Source organism: Pelodiscus sinensis, chromosome 4 (assembly GCF_049634645.1).
Source record: "Pelodiscus sinensis isolate JC-2024 chromosome 4, ASM4963464v1, whole genome shotgun sequence".
Taxonomy (NCBI): domain Eukaryota; kingdom Metazoa; phylum Chordata; order Testudines; family Trionychidae; genus Pelodiscus; species Pelodiscus sinensis.
Window position 1 is genome coordinate 69065417 of NC_134714.1, and position 22078 is coordinate 69087494.

Genomic DNA, 22078 nt, shown 5'->3' on the forward strand with positions numbered 1-22078 from the left:
GGCCCTGTATAATTTAAATATTTCTCTTCATAAATGCTTACACACTTCAAAACAAAATAGTTATGACTGCACAACTGTGGAACACCACAAAATGCACAGTTCGTACAAAGTGGCTAAGAACCCCTTGATTTGGGAAAGAGATAAATAGGCAAGAGTCTCATTTGCTTGTTCTGTATTTATCCACAATTGTCTTGTGACTAGAAACCGTGGTTACCCTTGTCAGCAAACTAATTTACTGCATCTCACAGGCAATACCACTTCCACGAAATATAATTAAGAGGTCAAATTGGTTATGGCATTCCAAATAAAATGTGTGGCTTCAAGAGGGAACCATCTGACAAAGAGTGCATTGCTGTTTTCCCCCAACCTATCATCTCTCCCTTTCTCTCTATAAAACTTAATGACATAACTTGAACTTTGATTACATTTATGTATAGACTATTCAAAGTTTTATTACATTATAGGAAAGAAAGGAGTATGACCACTGATTCTTCATACACAAAATGCTTAAAAGTTAATTTACCTCAATAAACTATTATAGACTACTTGCTTTTATATCAAAGAACATGGGTAACTGCTTGCCTGAAATCATCTCTCTGCTTGTACATAATTCTTTCAGAAACCAGTTTGAACGTATAAGTCATTCTGTCTAGGTATACCACTATTCTCCCGCTGACACAATTCTGCCATAGCAAATAGTAGTATGGTTAAGTATTAAGTTCTTTAAGCAGGTGAAGAAATATTCATTATTAAACAACTGACAAGATCTGCTGCCTATGCTTTCAGTCACAGAACATGTTTGACTACTGTGTTATGTAACATGTTATGCACTCCTTATCTGATGAGTCATAAAGAATCCTACCAGTATAGATAATGAGGAGTCCAGTAGCACTTTAGATACTAATAGTCTAAGGGTACGTCTACACTTGCTCCCTAGTTTGAACTAGGGATGCAAATGTAGCTGACCAAAATTGATAATGAAGCGGGGATTTAAATATCCCACGCTTCATTAGCATAATCTCGCCCACGCACTATTCCGCTTGCCAGCTGATTCAAACCAGGAAGTGTGCTCCAGGACGCGTTAGTTCGAATCAAACCCCTTGGTTCGTTACTCCTAAGGACTAAACCCGAAGACTTTGGGGCATACTACTAAAAATTATTTACACTATACCAAAAACAATAGCTGCTAGAAAGTAGCCTGCTATGGAGGTGACTTGCAATTACTAGATAAACTAAGGTGAGCATCACTCTCCATTTCATCTCATCCTTTGCAATTTCCAATTTTTGTTCCCTGTTGAAGTCACACTGAAAATAGTGCTGAGATAAAGCTCAACTTGTCTTCAGTGGGCACAGAACTGGTCCACCTGATAGAGCTTTTACAGAATTATATGACCTACAGCATCATGTAAAAAAGCACAGAACAGAGAAGATTTAAATAATAAGGAACAAATTAGGAAAACAAAACACGCCAAAGGTAGGATCTGGAAACCCAGAGCAAGAAAAGCAAAACAGTGCCCCTTTGATAGCATATATACAGTGTAAGCAACTCACAACCTTTCACAGGCTAATGGAGAAGTGCAGAGCTAGGATTCAGGAGCCCTAGTTGCTGTTCCCAACTCTGTCTGAGTAAAACACAACCTATGTTTCTTTATTTTCCCATCTGAGGAATAGTGATGAGATTCTTGTGAAATGCTCTGACTTCAACAGGTGAAAAGAATTTTCTAAATATCATGTATTATTTGTGGACAGGAATAAAAGAAACTGTTTTAAATACAGGCAGTCCCCGACTTACACGGATCCGACTTATGTCGGATCCGCACTTACAAACGGGGCTTTTCTCGCCCCGGAGCTCACGGGCGGCGAGTCGCCGCCCGTGTCCTCCGGGGCGAGAAAAGCTTCTCCCGGTCTCCCTGGTCTGCTGGGGGGCTCCATCAAAGCCGCTGGACCCCCCCCAGCAGACCAGGGACACCCGAACAAAGCCGCCGCCTGGGCGGCTTTGCTCGTTTGCCCGGGAGCAAAGCCGCCCAGGCAGCGGTAACCCCGCCGCCTGGGCGGCTTTGCTCCTGTCCCCCTGGTCTGCAGCGGGGGGGTGCAGCAAAGCCGGGGTTCCTGCTGCCAGGGTTCCCGCTGCCTGGGCGGCTTTGCACGGGTATCCCTGGTCTGCTGGGGGGGGGGGTCCAGCGGCTTTTCTGGACCCCCCCAGCAGACCAGGGGGACAGGAGCAAAGCCGCACGGGCAGCGGGGTCCCTCCGCCTGTGCGGCTTTGCTGGGGTCTCCCTGGTCTGCTGGGGGGGACTCCCCCCAGCACCCCAGGGAGACAGGAGCAAAGCCGCACGGGCAGCGGGGTCCCTCTGCCTATGCGGCTTTGCTCTGGTCTCCCTGGTCTGCTGGTTTGCTAGTGCGCCCCCCCTCTCCCCCAGCAGACCAGGCTTTTGTTGCGGGATGCCTCGGGTAGAGCAGCTGGGGTGCTGCCGGGTTGGTCCTGTGGGAACCTACTGGGCAGTGCCCCAGCTGTTCTATCCCAGGCTCCAGATTCAGCAGCTGTTGAAACTGATCAGGCTGATTCCAGGAAGCTGGGGGCAGAGCAACTCTGCCTCCTGCTTCCTGTAGTCAGCCCCTGGTCAGTTTCAGTGGTAGCAGCTGAATCTGGAGCCAGTTCCGACTTACATACAAATTCAACTTAAGAACAAACCTATAGTCCCTATCTTGTACGTAACCCGGGGACTGCCTGTAGTTTTTAAGTTCCAGTGTTGATTATGAGATCTTATGCTAATTGACATGCTTTTGCAATCACATTTTTCTATTTAAAAAAATTCCCCAACTGTTGCTGTGTTAAAACACCACACAAAGAAAACTATACAGGGAAAAATAAAAGTGGCTACACACAAAGTAAACAGATACATATAGAGGGGAAAGTATTTTTATTTCCTTCAATCATAGTTATCCTAAACAATTATAACCATAGTAAAAGAATGGCTTAAAGAAGTGTGATTTTTCTATTCAGAGGTGTTCTCTCCTTGGAACATGCAATCAGACGCATATGGATACACCCTACACACACGGAGCTCCACAGAAGTCAGTGGGGATCTATGAAAGCACAAGGATCTGCCTATATGGATCCCAAGAGTAGAATCCAGGCCTCAAGTTACAATTTTAAAATCACAAAGTCCAAAAATTCAAAGTTAAGGTTCTAACAATAACACAAAGTAGACTACACTGCACAATCTAAAGTACTGTTCCATATATTGTATTTAAAACACTACATAAACTACATAGTTACTCAGAAGCAATGGTAGCAAATAAAATCTGTTCACGATGCAACTGAAACTTGGCTGAAGGGACTGATCAGGCATGTATAATATTATGCATACTGAGAATATTAAAGCAGGAAAAATGTTTCTATCAATACTATCTTAATTGTAGCACTTTGATCAAATGCCACCAAATTTTTCAAGGTTCTGCTGTAGATAATATCAGCTGACAACAGTATCTGTCAGTCGAGAATGGCAAATTTCCCTCATGTAGTTGCCCAAATTGGTGGATAACTACACGAACGGAAATTTCAAAATGAATGACATTAATGGCAAGCAAATAGCAATATGAAATATGCAATCATAAATAAATACAAAAAATGTTAATATCTATGAAGCAACAGATATCTGAAGTGCCATGTTGTCTACTGTCAGCGTGTTTTCTTCCAACCACTGCTTTTTCGAAATTTCATTCCTTTTGTGGTTATGGGCTCAACCCACTTTTTTTTTTCTTGTATAAAATATTTAATTTGGCAAAGAACAGAAAAGACCACTCTGGTGGCTACATGGGAAGCAAAGATTCCTTACAGATTTTCAAAATGTAAGCCCTTCATGTTGAAGTAACAGAAGTCAAATCTGTATGACTACACACTCTAGAAAGAACAAGAGTGAAAAGAACAGAGCTACCCTATCACATCTCCACATATCCCTAGAGTTGCCAGGTGTCCAATTCTGAACTGGACAGTCCAGTATTTGAGATTTCTGTTCAGGAAACAAATTGAGAAAATATAAATGAGAAAATATAAATGTCTGGTATTTTCTAAATAAGATGTAATGTAGATTGTGATGTAATGTCAAATGTGTCCGGTATTTGTTGAAACCATCTGGCAACCCTACATATCCCAACCAGTGTCCACAGACATATCAGTAGTTTTTGGGGAACAAATAGAAAGGCACAAATATAAAGTAAACCATCTTGGACAACTGGTTTTGATTTATCAACAACAACAAAAACCATTGACCTATGAGTTTAAGTCTTTGCATCAAAATCAGACCTAAAACCCAATAAAAGGATGAAGGAACTCAGATCTCTAGAAATCAGAGGTGTTTCACCAAACATTTTGATTATCTGCCCTGAAAATGGGTTATTAGATTTAAAGCACCGATTGACAAAACTTTCTTCGCCAAATGACAGTTTAAGTAGAGGCTTAGCCATCACTTTAAGAGCTCTTAGGTAAAATATTCAAAAGTAATTAAGGCAATTAGATGCTTATGTCTCATTGGCTTTCAGTGACAATGAGGCTCCGAAATTCCTCTTGAAAATGGGACTTAGGAAATTACTGGAACATTTTACAACTTAGCTCTTTTTTCCTCTTTTATAAACCTAAGACCTGAGGTATGCTGAAAATTAACTGCTCCACAAGTGAATTTGTATGGTTAGATTTGGCTATGATAATAGGATAGTTTGTGGTTAAAGAATTTAATTTCAACTGCCACGTAAGTGTTTATACAACAGGGTAAAGATAAGACAATTGTATTTAGGCTGCTTTAATAATACAAGAGTGTATGCCCCTAAGTGTAAATAAAAATTAATTTAAAATTCTATCATTAGCCTAGAAAAATTAAAAGATTAATTTTTCTTCCCAGTTACTTTAAGAATGCTAGATTTTTCTTTCTCCAGAGGATAAACAACCATAACTGGTCTCTACAGCCTTCAATTAATATATAATAACTAAGCCTTAATGCTCAATAGAAAAAGCAAAGTAATTGCTTTTCTGAACCTTGATTAAACACACACAGATGCACATACTGCATTAATAAAACAGAGATACCTTTGAGGTTTATGTAACACAGTTAAAGACAGTTCATATTTATTGACTCTGGTGAACTACATAGCTATCAGTGTTCTTCACTACAATGCTGTCTGGTAAGAACAACACTAAATATAGACATGTCAAAATTTATCAAAAGTACTGTATTCCGCAATTGTCAGGAGAACTAGCCTGATTCATTTCAAAAGAACAAATAGCTGTTATGTTTTTATTCCTTTTATCTGACCCCAAAGGGAAAATGCATTACAATGTGGAGAAAGCTCTTAGGGAATACTAGTGGAAAAAGTAATGTAAGCACAAATTATAAGAATGCCCTTTCTGATTACCTTGAATTAAAAGTGGGTATGTATGCTGGGAATAGCCTTCAGATATTTATAATCCTTTTGAGTTGGTTTCGATATTTTGAAAGAAAGGCTATCTAGATCATGTAGCTAGCCAACTAATTCAGTAGAGGGCGATTTATCTGTGTCAGGCACTTTTCATCTACATAAGTCAGGGGTAATTGTGATCAGCAGAAGGAAAACATGAATTCTCATTAGCTCACATCCCATCTCCCAAAAACACCTGCAGATCATTGCATGATTAATCAGTCAACAGGTTTCTTCTTATTAACTCCTCACCTGATTAAGAACTCCCTGCTAACAATCTGTTTTAGTTTTTCCTGTTTTGTATCTATGAACCTTTTCAACATTCACATATTAGCAATCTACCTCTACATAAAGGATGTGCTTTGTGGGAACAAGAGGAGGAAGAATCCATAAACTCACTTCTAAGGGTTCCCTGTCGAGTATAATAGCCGTCTTGTTATGTACAGCAGTAGCGTGGGACAGGCACAATTTATACTTGCATACACACGTGACCAAATTGGGGGATGAATCTGTAATTAAAAATTTTCCTTTGGAAAAAATAATTTTAATTGGACTTCACTGGCAATGAGCCAGGTAAGGCTGATAACTTTACTGTCTGAGCATTAGATAAACTAATTTCTGTTAAATCTGTAGAGTAAAAATTTTAAATGAAAAACAAATGACTTAAGGTGTCTATGTCTACCCCACAGTGCAGTGCAGACTACAATACGTGAACTGAAGAGTACAAAGTGTTGCGCTGTAGCTGCCCAATGTGAATGCTGATGACACAAACTAGAAGGTACCCAGTTATGTTAATCTAGGCCTCGAACCAAATTACATTAGCGTGAACTGGGTTTGTACCAACCAGTAGTGTCCATGTGGGGCAGCTGAAGCACAACACTTTGATGTGCGCTGCAATTCACACTTCTGTAGTTTGCACTGAGGTGCAGTGTAGACAAGCCATAGATTTCATGGATTTAGGGTAACCAATTAGATAGGCATGTAAGGGAGCAGAAGGAAGAAGATATGGAGGAAAGCTTCAATGTCCCCAACCAGTCATTCACGATTGAGTGGCCAGTCATGGAGCCTCTGACAGTATCTCCATCTCACTCCCAAGTCTCGGCCTCCCCCTTTGTTTTCCAGTAAGACAGTACTATGGAGTTTTGCTTTAACAAAGCATCACCTAAACTCAGAGTACAGGCTGCATGATACCAGTAGTCCCAGGCTGATTTGCTGGAATACCATCTCAAGGAGGGTTGTTGTCTTTTTGTTGAAAGGACAGAGAGGTGTTGAGAGGGGTATGAGATGGGCTCACTGCTTTGAACTGCTGCTTGGTTCCCCTCTGGTTGTGAAGAAGAGTCAGCAGAAAACTAACCTGGGCAGGAGTTGTGTCTGCCGCACAGAACAAGTTCCAGCAATGCCCAATTAGTAAGGGTGCTTCCTTTCTACAGCCAACCAAAAGAGACTACATGGGGCAGGAGGGAGTCCTCTGCAAACCCCCAGTTATAGCAGGCAGGAATGGGAATGAACTACCAAGGACAACACTGCACTAACTTCAGAGAGGGGAAGAAAAGTGTCTATGCCTTCCTGAAGAAAATCCAGTCCCATTCTGGGGTATTCATCAAGGAGAGTGTGGGACTGGGATGGTTATTACAGGGGCAGGTATGTGCATATATTTATACTGTGATGAGTTATTTGTGGAACCAACATAACCAGCATTTTTATAAGTATCTCTCAGCAAAATAAGCTATATTGGCAAACAACACATTTGTCTTTCTTCTGCTTCCAGCCCCACCTCTATCCCTCTGTTCCACATAATCCCTGCTTTCCTTCCACACTCAGAACTTACCTCACCTGCTCTTCATTATCTCCTTCCTCTTCCCTAGGAATCTGGCTCCTCTTTTCCCACTCCCCACAATCCATCTTCCCTTTGCTGACCCTACTTTCCATCTAACCTTGCTCCTACTTTTTGTTGAAAGCTTCAGCTGAGTTGGTTTCTCTGTGGAATTGATTTGGGCTTCTTTAAAGTGCTGTGCATACTGGGGTTTCTTTTTCCTTGCAGGGGGGTGAGTAGGTGGCAGGCACAATGTATTCTGAACCTCCCCCAGCATGACAAACCAGGAACCTCTCCCTTCTCCTTTCATGGAGGCCCAAGAGCATTGTGATGCTTGTGATCACGAAGCGATGTCAGAGCTAGGGATGTAAAGAGTGAAAGTGTTACCCGATAAGCATTTGCCTTGCCAGCATGCTTACCAAGGTAACTGGTTAATTGGTACCTAGCTCAGCTGGAGCAGCCCCCTGCTCACGGCACAATACGGCACGCCAGTTAACCATATAGTTTAACCGGTTAACATTTTAAATGGGATTTTACATTTCTAGTCAGAGCTGTTCACATTTCTCCAGCAAGGAAAGGGGCCATTTCAATGACCTTTGGATTACTGATGCTCCTTCCCCATGCCCTTGGCTTCTCTTTGCTGCTGCTGCCTCTCACCCATGTATCCCTCAGTTTTTGCTACTCCTCTCTTCTTCCTTTCTCTTTGGACCCCTCTAATTTTCATCCTTCCTGCTGCTGCTGCCTCCACCCCTGTCCTTTCACCCTTCTGCTGTTGCTTCTTCCCACTCTTTGCTGTCCTCACCAACAATTTGCCTCCTCCTGCTGCTACCACCCCCAGTCACTGACTTCTCCTTTTCTGACTACCCAGTGTTCAGGAAGACTGCTGGTGCTCCGGGGAGGCAACTAAACTGGGTCTGGTGAGAAAGAGTTGGTCCAACTGCTGTGGCAAGTGATGATCTGGACAGCAAGAAGGTATTTCTCTGAGTATGGCCCCCAAAGCCTCAGGAAGAAATGTGAGGCTGCTTGCATGGATTGTGCCTGTGCAAATAGCAGGAAATTCCATGGGTAAAGGGGAGGGGAGTTGTAACCAACTGGATAACCAGCTGACAAGGGGAGTTGGGGATGTCTGAGCATTGAGAATAAGGCTCTGCCTCAGTTAGGAGTACACATGGAGTTAGGTAACATTCCAGACCACGACTTTACAGGATTTGTGATCAAGCAAACTCCGCCAAGCCCTGTGCCATGTCCACCCACACAGGCTTTTCCCTTGGGCCTCCAGCCTAGGAGGAAACCATCTTGCAGGGGGCTGAGGAAAAAAAACTCAAAGCCTGCTTCTCCCAAGCATTTAAGAGTTTTTTCCTTGGCCTGGGAGCTTGCTGAGTACACCACACTCCCACATGACCCCAACACTCTGCCTAGTCTAGAGCCCCCTCTCAGCATCTCCTTCTCTACCCCCTCCTGCATCCCAATACTCTGCCCCACCTGGAACCCTCTCCCAGAGCCAGCACCCTGCACTCTCTCCTGCACCTCAACAATCTGCCCCAGTGTGGAGTCCCCTCCTACACCCAAATTCCCTTCCAGAACTTGCACCTATCAGACCTTCCTGCACCCAAATCCCTCGATCTTGGTTCAGAGCTCTCACTCCCTATCCCAGCCTAGTGAAAGCAAGCATGGAGGAGGGGAGGAAAGAGTGGTCGGAGCCTCAGGGAAAGGGTGAGGTAGATCCTGGGTTGCTCTGATATTTAAAAAGCCATCTTTGGCATAAAAAGGTTGGAGGCCACCAAACTAGAGGGAAAATCAGGGAGCTGATTCCCTACCCACCTGCCTCCCTACAGTAATGGCCATGGTCATTATTGCCCAAAATCAGCTCAGCTCCAATGCCCAACTTCCATAACCTCTAGTTCTTGCACCCTCCGTACTAATTTACTTCTCCATACTAATCATATAGAATTTTATTTAAAAACATAAACCTATAAACACTGAAATGTCAAATGCAGCACAGAGGTATGGAGTGCAAATTCACATGCACGCACTACAGGGCAAAGACACAGAAACGGATACCTGTCAAAATACCCAAAATCAAATGATGCCAAAAAAAAAAAAAGATTTTATTAAATCTCTTAATGACGGGGCTGTTTTATTCACACATCTTGAAAATGTAGAACCACTAGTTGCTAAGTGATAAAGAGTGAAGGGGAACCTACCCAGCACCTGCTTTGGCAGTTTGGTTTAATAGCAGTCCTTTGCTAAACTTTGACATTTACTCCTACGTTCCCCCCATGAGAGACTAATGGAGACTAAAAATAACATGGAGATTAGCATTTATAGTGAACTGCTCGAGCAATTCACAATTTGACAGAAAGTGAAATCAATCAACTTTGTGGCATGCTAATGGTCAGATTTTTCTTTGACTGTCCAGATTTAAATTTAACCAGTAACATATTTTTATTTAAATTGCTGGCACAAAATGCAGCTTTTGTCCTCCATTTCAGACGCTTGGTATATTATAATACAATAATAAAGCTTCTCACTTGATTTTACACAAGTATCACAGCCCTTTGTTTAGCAACTGAAAAAGAAAAAAATCTTACAAAAAAATGGATTTAAGCAACAGGCAAAAACTTACTATAATTTCATGGCATGTTGGCCAATTCACAGATCTTAGCCTCAGCATCCATACAATGAATTCTATGACCTGGGAAAGAAGGCAGAATATAACCATTAAAATATAATGAAGAAAACATAACAATAATATTGCTAAGTGTGTCATCTGACAGCCTGTAAATATGATTAATGATGAAGTTACAATAAAAAGAAAGGAGAAAAAAAAAAAAGACTGGCAAGCTTCTCTTCTTTTCCATGGAAGCACAAAAATCTTTAAGCCATTGGAGACACAGAGAGGGGGGTGGAAATGTTTGAAATACAATTAGCCAGTTACTTTAAACAACAAAATAGGTGGTCTTTTTAAAAAGGTATTTTTTAAAAAAATATTACTATTACAAATACTGCTGATGTAGGCAGAAATTCCTCAGTACTATACTATTATTTTTGTTTAAAGATTTAATAACACATCATGTACTTGGAACAGCATGAATTGCTATAAGAAGCAGAAACAAAATACTTCTAATCTTTCCCCAATTACACACCAACCAACTTCAATAGATCATAGGCACCTTTATAATGATAAAATAACTGCCAGTAGTTTGGAAAGGGGACTCTGAGTGTATGAGGTGGGGAGACTCAGTAAGAGGGCTGCTAAAGTAGAAAAATACTGCAGTGATTCAAGAGAAACCTGATGTTACTAGGAGACAGCAGAGGAAGCCTGCAAGTATGGGGAACACAGAAGATCCTAGTTCTAGATAGGAAGATCATTTTAAAATAAGGATATTAAAGACTAGTTGACTATCCGATAAGCAAATCCATATCGGATAGTCGATTCGACTAGTCGCTTCTCCCCCTTGCTGCCTGTATAGGATAGAGGCAGCAAAGGGTGGGTGAGAGATTGGGTACTTCGAAGCATCAGTGTCGCATGAATCCCGGAATACAGGATCCGTGCAGTGCTGCCCCTTTGAAATGCCGCAGAGCTGACCCCAGGCTCCATGCAATGTTGCCGCTTTGAAACGCTGCCACAGCATTTCAAAGCGGCAGCACCACGTGGAACCCGGGGTCAACTGGGGACTCCCTGGCTGACCCTGGGCTCTGTGCAGCATTTCCGTCGAACCCGGAGTCAACTGGGGAGTCCCTATCTGATCCCGGGCTCTGTGTGGCACTGCCGGTTTGAAATGCCACACAGAACCTGGGATCAGCTGGGGAATCCCCAGCTCCATCCAGCATTTCAAAGCTGGCACACCGCATACAGCCTGCGGCCAGCGGGAAGTCCTGCTGACTCCGGGCTGCACGAGTTCAAACTTTGAAATGCACAAGAGTGCCTGACTACTCAACTAGTAAATTAAGCAGTATTTAACATCCTTAGTTTAGAATCACAGGGTTAGAGGGTACCATAAGGGACATCCAGCCTAATCCCTTGCCAAGATGCAGGATTTATATAGAACATAGGATTTTGCAGAAGATGGGGAGGGTGGGAAACCTGATTGTGCGTGGGTAGTGGTAACTTGCTGTAATAGCAAAAAGTGAACTTTTCAGGGTTTGGAACACAAAATAGGTCAAATCCTAGATACATTGTAGTTATTGGAAATTTTATCACTGACATCAATGACAAAATGAAGTATTTTACTAACTGTTGATGCTGCATTTCTGCATGTTTTTACTATATTCAGTTGCAGAATCAGGGAAGGTTTCTTTAGCAGGAAAATATTTTTAGTACAAACTTACATATGAGCAGAGAAGGGTAATAAAAAGTGCCTCAATTGTTGTCTATACAGAAATTTATAATTCCCTCCAACCTTGCTTTTTTTTTAGAATGATTCTGTTCTCTCTCCTATCTCTTGTTTCTTAAAACTAAAGAAAAGAAACACATACGATCCCCATTCATGATAGAACTGTACTATATTTAGACAATAAAAAGAAACATTCTAGAAAAAATGCCTTGTATGCTAGATAGTACATACTAAATTCTTTTGCCATTCACTGAATAGCTGATGCTGAGATGAGTGTTATATAGGAGAGCATTTCTTTAACACTGACTTGTAAAGAAAAGGTTTTGAACTCTGTATGTATATAAGTTAACTCACAAGAAAAATCATTTTAAAGTGACATTTCATCTAGCACCTTTTGATTGTCCTCATACTTGTCAATTTTTTCTTCTAAGGCTATCTTTGTTTTAAATATTTTCAACATCAAGAACTGCACATAAAAACAAGCAAAGAATTTTTGTAGAGACGTGATAATTATGCTCATGAATATCATGAGATATGAGCATTCATCAAGGACAAACCTCAATGAAAAGATGAAGGTATCCTATGAAGAGGATATGTATTTGTTTCAATCCCACAGAAACCAATTAGGCATTTTTTTATATCTCAGTATTCATTTTGTGTGTAAGCACTACTAAACAAACTAGCGTCATGTTATTGTCCACTAGGAGACTCTACTTTGTCAATCTATTTAGCATGCATTAAAATGTTATTGAGGAGGCTACAATTGCAATATGAGCCACAGTGATCATAGACAGGAACTTCTCATCTTGCCAGAAGGTGCTTGGGCACCCTGCCCTCACTCAGTAGCTCTTGAACTAGTTTTGGGGTGTGCTGAGATCCCAAAAATAACTCCAGTGTAACAGAGTATGAGGGGGAATCAGGCACTATTTGGCAAGATGAGAAGTTGGTGTCTATAGTCATATTTTCAGTTGTAGCCTCCTCAATACATTTTATTATCAAAAATATACCTGTTGATATTGGATCATCAACTCTCCCAGACTGGATGGACCAAACTCCATTACTGCAAATGGTGTCCAGTCCAGGAGAGTTGGCAACTCTCACCGCCCCAGACTGAAGCAACAGATTGGGGAAGCTGCAGTGCCTTGGGCCAGCAGCGGGACTGCAGGTGTGGCGACAGGACTTGAGACCAGAGGACTGCAGAGCCCATGGCAGTGCTAGTGAGACCCAGAGGACCTGTGGATGATGGGATCTGGAGGGCTGACAGAATCCCAGGGGGCTAGAAAAGCCTGCAACGGTGGGATCCCAGAGGCCCAGCAAACCACGTGGTACTAGCAGGACCCTGTGGGGGCTTCCCAGAGACTGGGAACCAGCGCTGCAGGAACCAGGAGCAGAATAGACCCCAGGTACAGGGAAGCTGAATTCAAACCTTGGGAATGCTTGCAGCATGCCCTGCACCCCTACTTCCTGCACCTATTTCCCCACTACACTCTAGGCCCTGCACCCACTCCACCCTTCCCCCACCTCTTCCCTGTCTCCTCCACAAACTTTCAGGACCTTGAATGTTGTGAATCATGTGGGGAATGGGATGGAGTGGGAGGCTTGGCACTAGTGGGTGTTCCACACCCACTTATTTTTCCTTGTGGATGCTCCAGCCCCAGAGCAGTGCCTATGGTGGTGATTTCAATTATAAAGAATTATAAAGCATACATATGAAAAGTAAGAGCAACCGTACTGGGTCTGAACAAAGGTACATCTAGCCCAGTACGCTGTCTTACAACAGTGGTCAATGCCAGACCAAGGCCACAGCAGCCACAGCTCTCCCCCTGGCTGCTGAGGAGGGCCAGGATGAGGCATCCCTGGCTTTCCCCCCTCCCCTTGGCCGCTGGAGAAAGGGAAGTGGGTCCTACCTCCTCATAGAAGCTGCTCCATGGGATACGGAGCAGCCTCTGTCCGCGGAGTGTGTCTCTGAGCTCCCCATTGACAGAGGCTGCTTCCACCCTGCACTGTATCAGAGGCAGCAGCACAGGGCAGCAGGCAGCTGGTTCATGAGCTGGTTTTATAATTGGCTCCCCTCGCAGACAAGCTCCCACCTGGCTCTCTGCACTTCTGCCTCTGATAGAGAGACAGCAGCATGGAGTGGCAGGGTGCTCCCTGGGAGTGGAATAAGAGCACACCAGCTGCCACCTCTGCCCCGGGGGATTATAGAATACTCGTGTAACCACTAAAGTCTCATGTGGTTTCTCAACTATTCAGTTACATGATATCTAATATCCCTAGTGCAGACGCCCCAAGGCATACCAATAACTATCACTCTCCATTCTTTGAACAAACCATTCATTTCTATCCTTTTTCCCCCCCTATTTTCTAACCAGTTATCAATCCAAGAGAGGGCCTTCCTTCTCATTCCATGACAGTTTACCTTGCTTAAGAGCCTTTGGTGAGGGACCTTGTCAAAGGCTTTCTGGAAATGTAACTACACTAGAGATCCATTGGATCCCCCTTGTTCACATGCTTGTTGAGCCTCTCAGAGATTTCCAGTAGATTGGCGAGGCATGATTTCCCGTTACAAAAACCATGTTTATTTTTCCCCAACTAATTATGTCAGAAACCCAGATGAACACTTCTATTTTTTACTATACTTTCAGCCAACATGTCTAGTACTGAACTTACACTTATTGGCTTGTAATTGCCAGGAACGCTTCTAGAGAATAGTTCCCACTAAGGTGCGCACCTGAATAGCCACGCATAAAAAATTCTTCCTCTGCCCACCTCCTCTGGAGAGCTGTGTGGCAGGAGGCTTCTCTGGCAGACAGGGCTAGCTGAGACAGTGTGGTGAGGGAACAGCTGGGGTGGGGGGTCAGGACCTACCGTATGGGGAGGAGGCCTGCTTCGGTGGCCAGGGCGGTCAAGAAGGGAGGTGGAGGGGGGGGGGGGCAGGGCCTGTTCTGGCAGCTAGGGCCTAAAACAAGACCTGCTGCATGGTTGATGGGGTGGGAGTTTCTGCTCCGGCGACCAGGATTGTTTGAATGTTAATAAATTGGATGTGGCACACATGACCTCAAAACTGGTGCACAAGCCAAAACTCACTCCACTCGTGGTTGGAAAATCTTCAAGGAAACATTGTTCTACAGCCCTTTTTAAAAAACTAGTGTCACATTAGCTATCTTTCAGTCATTTGGTACAGAACATCAAAAATAAGTGTAAAAAATTAGATCAAGAGAACAAATGTCCTTGTGTCCTATGCAAACTAAAAATGTTAGATTCAGATTAATCAGCTAATTGAATAGTCGATGCAAATTGCATCGACTATTCAATTAGTCAATAAGGACACTTCTGCCTTTGAAATGTAGCAAGAGCCTTGCTGGCTCTTGCTACCTTTTGAAGGCAGAAGTGCTGCAGGGTGCACGGGGCCAGCGTGGGACTCAAGCACTGTAGAGCTCCCCACGTGCTTCCCCTGCGTGCTTTGCAGTGCTTGAGTCCCCCCTGCTGGCCCCGTGCTCCATTTCAAAGGGGGAAGCACTAGTAGTTCCCTGTTGTGCCTCTACCCCCTACCACAGAGATAGTGCTGGGGGGAACTGTGCTTTTAAATTGGCTCCCCCCAGCACCAGCTCCTGCTCTCCCCTTGCTGCCTCTCTCTGATAGAGGCAGAGGGAAAGGACTAGTAGAGTCAACTATCCAAAAAGCATATGCTTATCAGATAGTCAACACGTTGCTTACATCCCTGAGGGGAAAAAAAATAAAAATAAAATATGTATTTTGTGTTTTAAATGTAGAACAGTCCTGGAATGTTCTTGGATCATAAATATGGAATCCAATGAGAGACTGTCTGAATCCCACAGAGTGAGGTTAATGTCAGAGCAAATGTGACATTGTTTAGCTCTGATCAGTTGTTTGCCTTTTGATAAAACAAAGCATTTTTTCCTGATAAATTGTGAAAGATGTTTTACCATTTATAAGTAAAGGAAAAGTATTTTTCCTTAAGTTATATAATTTCCACATAGTCAAAATGTCACAAAATTGAATTATTAGATTTTTAGGATGTGATGAAGCAAGCAGACACCTTTATATACAAAGTATTCTTTTCAATTTGGAAGCTAAGGATCAATTAACTTAACCCAATATTAATTACATTTAGTAAAGTCATCAGTTTGCAGCATGAATTTTATGCACCCTCTGATTCAGTATGCTGCATAAATCAAATTTCAGTTTTTGCTTCCTTTATACAGTAATAACTTAGCATTTTGGTTTGAGTTCTCAATAGCTATGTCCCTTCTAGAAATGTAGCCGATACAGAGTTCCATTCACTATAAAACCATACAAAGCAAACATGCTTATTTCCTGTTATCACTTTTAGCTGCTCAGCATTATCCACTACAGACTAATCAAAACAAAAGTTCGGTACACGTTTGTTTCTTGCCTTCACACACATAAAGGTTGCCAAACACACAGTTCAAGATGTAAACAAAATTATTTATTAACCACCCACATGATCATTGCTTTACAAGACAATTGTTCAGACAATTCCTACCCAGATGGCTAAAAAGGCAAATGCAGGTAACCTGCTCTGAGAAAGGTAGAAGAAAGTATTAGCTTACAAATCCCTCTGCCCCAATCTATTTAGGCTAAATATTTTAAAACAAAGTATCTGCATTATAATCTTGATTGTAAAAGAGACAGTGCACTGTAAGTATTTCAAGCTAAGATACTGCCATGTTATTCAATCTTACAATTTTTAACATGTCTCAAGTGTATTGAGACTTTTAAGCTATGTTGAAAAGGATTAAAATACCAAATTTGGGCAATTTAATCAAGAAGTATTTTTGGCCTTAAAACAGGTTAACATAATAATAAAACAATGCTCCCAATATATTTAGTGATATAAAGACAAAAGGGAGAACCTACATTTAAGTATTTCCTTTTATTTTTCAGTTTAAATTTTCACAGGTCTGCTAGCTATTATTAGATTGATCACATTGTATCCTAAGTTAAAACATCTATTTTGCATATTATGAGCTCTTAAACATGAAAAGGAAAGGATGGGAAAGACTATCTTAGCAGCAGGGAAACGAATATACAAAACTGAAGCATTTAACAAACTACTTTGTGTTGCTATGGTAACTAAAATGGTCTAGAGAAGCAGGAACAAATGGAGAATAGCAGTAAGACCTTCTGTAAATTCAGCTAGGTTTCATTATTTTTGTTTTTCTTCACAGAGGTTTCAAATGGAATGGAAGGAAGTTCTGTATAAATATTCAACATCACAACACCTCAAGATGGAGGTAAACATTTTGATTTTACAGATGGAAAAACAGGGGCAAAGAGATGAAGTGGCTGTAAAAGTTGACTCTCACAATTTGCAACTCTGTAAGTTTCATCATCAGAACTGGATATTGTGAAGACAGGACTTTAAGAGGGTTCAAAAATGAGCTAGATAAATTCATGGAGTTTAGGTCCATCAATGGCTATTAGCCAGGATGGTGGGAATGGTGTCCCTAGTCTCTGTCAGAGACTGAAAATGGATGACAGGAGACAGATCACATGATGATTACCTGTTCCATTCACTCCCTGTGGGGAATCTGGCATTGGCCACTGTTGGAAGACAGGATACTGGGCTAGATGTACCTTTGGTCAGATCCAGTATGGCCATTCTTATGTAAGGGGTGACCTTTTTATCCCCACCGATAACAACAGATTATCCAGGACCTCTATCAGAGGAGCAAATAGTTCATAGTCACCAGAAAGAGCAGTGGAAGCCAAAATACTATTTTTGACCAGGTAGAAGAAATGGGACATCTTCCTGGATACCCAAGGATCATCTCCATCCTCAACCTATTCCATATCTTCATACAACTTAAAAGATCATGATCAAGACTGATAGAGGAGGTGCACCCCAATGAGAGCAGAATTTTATTATCTACCTCAAGTGCTTTTAAAAGGGTGATCTAAATCAATGTAATGATTCTCTTAGTCATATACTACTTGAGTGGTTGGACTCACTGCTCATGGGTACAGTGTGGAAGACTGCTAAAGGTAAGAGGCCTAAGGTTGGGATCATGGTAGATTCCAAGGTGAGAGAATTCTAAAGGAGAAAACTCAAAATTTCTTCAGACTGGCCTGGGTAACACAATAGGTGAGATGTTAGGAGACTATGTATAAACCCTAACTCTTGAAGACACCCTAACACTTGAGGATTGTTGCAAAAAAGCTGAGGGATAGGCCCAATCACATCACAGATTGAAGCAAGGTTGAATCTATGATCTCATATCCAAGGCTTTGGAACAAAAACTAATATCCTATGATAAGAGGAGAAATAACAAATAGGAAATTCCAGACACTCATAAAAACGGAGGGGAAAAAAGTTAAGCTGAAGAGAATAGAAAATAGATTTTTATATTCTAAACTTCCAATGAGAAATGAGATGATAAATGGATCTCTCAGAATCCACAAGGCAAAGACAAGCATAAATTATGAGCCTCAGATTTAAAAAAAAAAAAAAAAAAAAAACACAGTTTTAATATCCACCTGGCTGCCTTTCAATCATAACTTGGTGTGTATAAGCAACAACACAGATCCTCTCAAGTGCCAGAAATAGACACACCAAATACTACCTTTAAAAAGGTGGCCCCAATTTCAAATTTACGTTCTTGGTGTATTTTTTAAAAAGGATTTATATCTGACAACTTAGTTCATATGCCAGTACTTTGAGTGATGTAAAGTCTTAACTGGTTAACCAGTTACACTGTAAGCATGCACCTTACTGGCATGTTTACCAGGATAACCAGTGGAGGGCAGGGCTTAGTTCAGCCTGGCCGGAGCATCCCTTGTCCAGGAAACGGTGCAGTGGGCTCGGCCCAACTGCAGCATGCAGTCACTCTACCTCGGCTGGGCCAGCTGCGCAGTGGGATCGCTCCAGCCCAGATGGATCAGCTGCCTGCACATTTAGCCGTGATTTTACATCCCTAGTTTGACACAGTCCTGGATAGAGAGAACAGATTCATTCATTGAGCCTTGAATCGGAGAAACAGAGTAAGTTCAGTCAACAGGACTAATAAGGCCCCCTTCCATGAAAAGCAACTGCATACAGTCCCACTAGAGAAAGTCTTGAGTGATAAACCCAAGGTTGACTGAGCAGCCCTCAAAGAGCTCAACTCACAGATATTTCAGATACTTGGGAGTAGAAATACAGTACAATGGGACAGTAAGAAATTTCAATTTTTAAAATCAAGATCCACTGCAACCAACAGCTAGAAATCATACAATTATCTGGATTTAATCAACATATAAGCAAATCTAGCAAGTATGTGCGTGTCTATATAAAAAACTGAAAGTCCCATCAAACTACAACCAGTAAGAAATATAGCAATGCAGAGCCCTCAAATGAAGCAATAGTTCAAAGATTCGCTGCCTGTTGCAATAAGGAAAAGAATTGTCAGTGGAAGGAGTCTTGTTTTATTATGTAAGCTTCCCTCCCTTTCAGAATTATATTCAGCGTTCAGATCTGTATGTGTGCATCTGCACAGCACAGGTATTTCAAAACAACAGCCATTATTTCGAAATAATGTGAGCATCTACACAGCAATTCCATTATTTTGAAATAAGACGTTGATTTTTTCTAAATTATTTCAAAATCTGTAAACCTCATTCCACGAGGAATAATGTTCATTCCAAAATAGTTATTTTGGAATAGCATTAGTGTGGATGCTCCACTGACGCTATTTGAAATAGCTCCTTCACAGACCATTCAAAGTAATTACTCCTCAGTGCCTCCTGGGGCTATAAATCCGGTAGCACGTCCACATTAGGGAAGGCTGCCTCAGACTAATTTCATGTAGTGTAGATGTCCTATGTCGAAATAAGCTATTTTGGAAAAAAAAATCCGATAGAGCTCATTTCAAAATAAGCATGCTGTGTAGATGTAGGCTAAAATAGCATGAGCCTCTCTCAACTGGACGCTGCTTTCTACATAGTTCCAGAAATCAATGTCTAGGCCTACAGTTTCCTCAGGAGTGAAGATCCAGACAGGCAATTCTCAGTGTAAAGCATTTTGCACCCTTTCAAAACCAGGCCATGGTGCTGAACCAAACTTTTTAAACTGATGGTATCTTCTGCTTCTAAAGCAATTACAGGTAGTCCCCGGGTTACATGGATCCGACTTACATCGGATCCCTACTTACAAACGGGGTGAGGCAACCCCGCACTACCTGCTTCCCCCCAGCAGACCAGGGAGACGCGAAGCTAGCGCCCCCCACCCCCCCAGCAGACCAGGGAGACGCAGAGCAGCTTTTCTCAGCAGACACCTCAGCTTGAGAATAAAGGACTGAGGGAAGTGAGGTGTGGGAGAATAAAACTGAGCTCTGGAGAAATGTTTGGCTAGAGTTTCCCCTACAATATGTACCAGTTCCGACTTACATACAAATTCAACTTAAGAACAAACCTACAGTCCCTATCTTGTACGTAACCCGGGGACTGCCTGTATATATAACCTTTGATATTCCAAGAAAAAAGCTACCTGTATTTTCAGAACAATGCTCAAGCGTACCATACTAAAGCATGACTAGAAATGGCTTTTATATCAACCAACTCTGCAAAAGAATGAACAAATATTTGTCCCAACAGATGTCTGAGTTATCAGTGGAGACTGAAGATTAATATCAGAGGAATTCATTTTGTCCCAATAAATAAAACACAACCAAAAAAAAATGAAAATTTATCACCCACACTTTAAACACCAAACAAAAAAACAGTGCTAAGTAACTACATTTTAAAAATGTGGTTAGATTCAAATTCAGAAGAGCACCTTTTAAAAAAAAATATAAAATCAATTCAGACAGTTGATGCTCTGAAGCAGTTAGATTCACACCCCCATGAAATGAGATTTACTAGAATACTGAGCTGCTGAAAAGATCAACCTGGTGAATAATTCTATTCTAAGCAATAATCACCCACCACCTTGTTAATTTAGATAAAAAAATCTGCCAACTCAGTCAATAAACAAAGAAATATTGGCCCTCTGGGAAGCCAACTACAAAAGTAATAAGAAAAACTCCTATTGCCTTTAGCAGGAGAGGCAGAGAATAAGTTTAAAATGCAAGTGGGGAGAAAGTACATAAGGTTCACAAGGTAGCCAGGAAAACAGGACAGAACTCTAACCAAAAAGTAAATTAAGCTCAGAATATATTCATTCTGCTCTAGCCAGCACAGCCTTACTTATGGCACACAAACATCAGAAAAAAACAGTAAGGTAATTTATTAAGCATATACAGTATTAAGTTCATGCCAAAATGAAGTATTTCACCTGGCCAGCAGCAGCCATCCTTTCCATGCAATAAAAATACTCTAATAAATTCCATGTGTTTTGCAACAACAGTAGCAAAAGAGAGCTGAAAGAGAAGCTTAGTTTGGTTTAATTATGAAGCTTTACTTCATGAAGACTGGTATAACATCAGGACAAGCAGCGGAAAAAACACTAAATCTGTGAATGCCATTATTTCAGTAGCTAAATCCAAAACCTGGAAAAGATATTTTCTCAAGAAAGCGAATTTTTTGAAATTATCAAAGCTGTCAGGAAACCACAATCTTCTGATTTATTTTAGATACTTCAATGGAAGAAATCTACACTTCAGCTCAAAGGCAGTGAGAACGAGCATATGATCATGCAGTATACAAAATAGCTGAATTCTTCCATGGAGTCTCAGTATGGAAAAGAAATATGGGGAAAAAGGAGGGGAGTAGATTAAAACATGTCATCTGGTGAAAGTGGGACTGGAGTGGGGGAAGAGAGACACTAACCATAGCTAGCTAGGCAAAGTGTCTCGGGCTGTAGAACCCTTTGGCTGTAAGCCAATAAGGCCAGAAAGGGAAGTTGAAACCAGGGACTTTTCTAGGCAAATAGATCAGGGGACAATCACCAAGATGAAACAAGGAGCTGTGATGTAGTGGTGAATTATAATTTAGTGAGCTAAGAAACTAAGACAAGGGAGAGAGAGGAGAGGAGGGGAGAGAAGGGGCTGATGAGGAAGGTTGGATGAAGAGTGAGTTATTGTCTTTTACTCCTGGGAGAACTGTGCATCACTATGCATGCACAGAAATCATGCCCCTGCAGATTTCTTTGATTCCCTGCAGAAAAATGGCTTCTGACAGGAAAGCAAAGGAGTGACGCAAGAGCAGTCATACACAACTCCCCGGCAGTACAGGAAGGATGGTTCAGGCACCTGGAACATCCGATAGAGTTGGAAATGAATCCTGAGGTGGTGGTGGTGATGAGGTAAAGGTTGGATAGTCATGTGTGCATGTGAGACATACACTCTGTTCCCCTCCCACATTCACTACTGTAGCATACTTGGAATGGCGGGACAAGGTTTTTGGGGGCAGTAAGCCTGGGGCAGGCTCCTTGCCAGGCAGAGCAGAATGTAGCAGCCTGCCTGAGTAGTGTAAGAGCCCTACTATCAAATTCTGGTCACATCTGTTAACCTGTCAG

General features: G+C 41.8%; 1 protein-coding gene across 17 annotated transcripts in view; it reads right to left on the reverse strand.

Moving 5' to 3' along the window:
- Nucleotides 1-22078, reverse strand: part of SIPA1L1 (signal induced proliferation associated 1 like 1) — a 350322-nt gene that overhangs the window by 169572 nt on the left and 158672 nt on the right. For 13 of the 17 annotated variants that reach the window (XM_075927307.1, XM_075927300.1, XM_075927305.1 and 10 more), the window contains one exon: nucleotides 9891-9959. The exons of the other annotated variants lie outside the window; for them this stretch is intronic. The gene's annotated coding sequence lies outside the window, so the exon portion shown is untranslated. The remainder of the gene's footprint in view (nucleotides 1-9890; nucleotides 9960-22078) is intronic. 17 annotated transcript variants of the gene reach the window in all.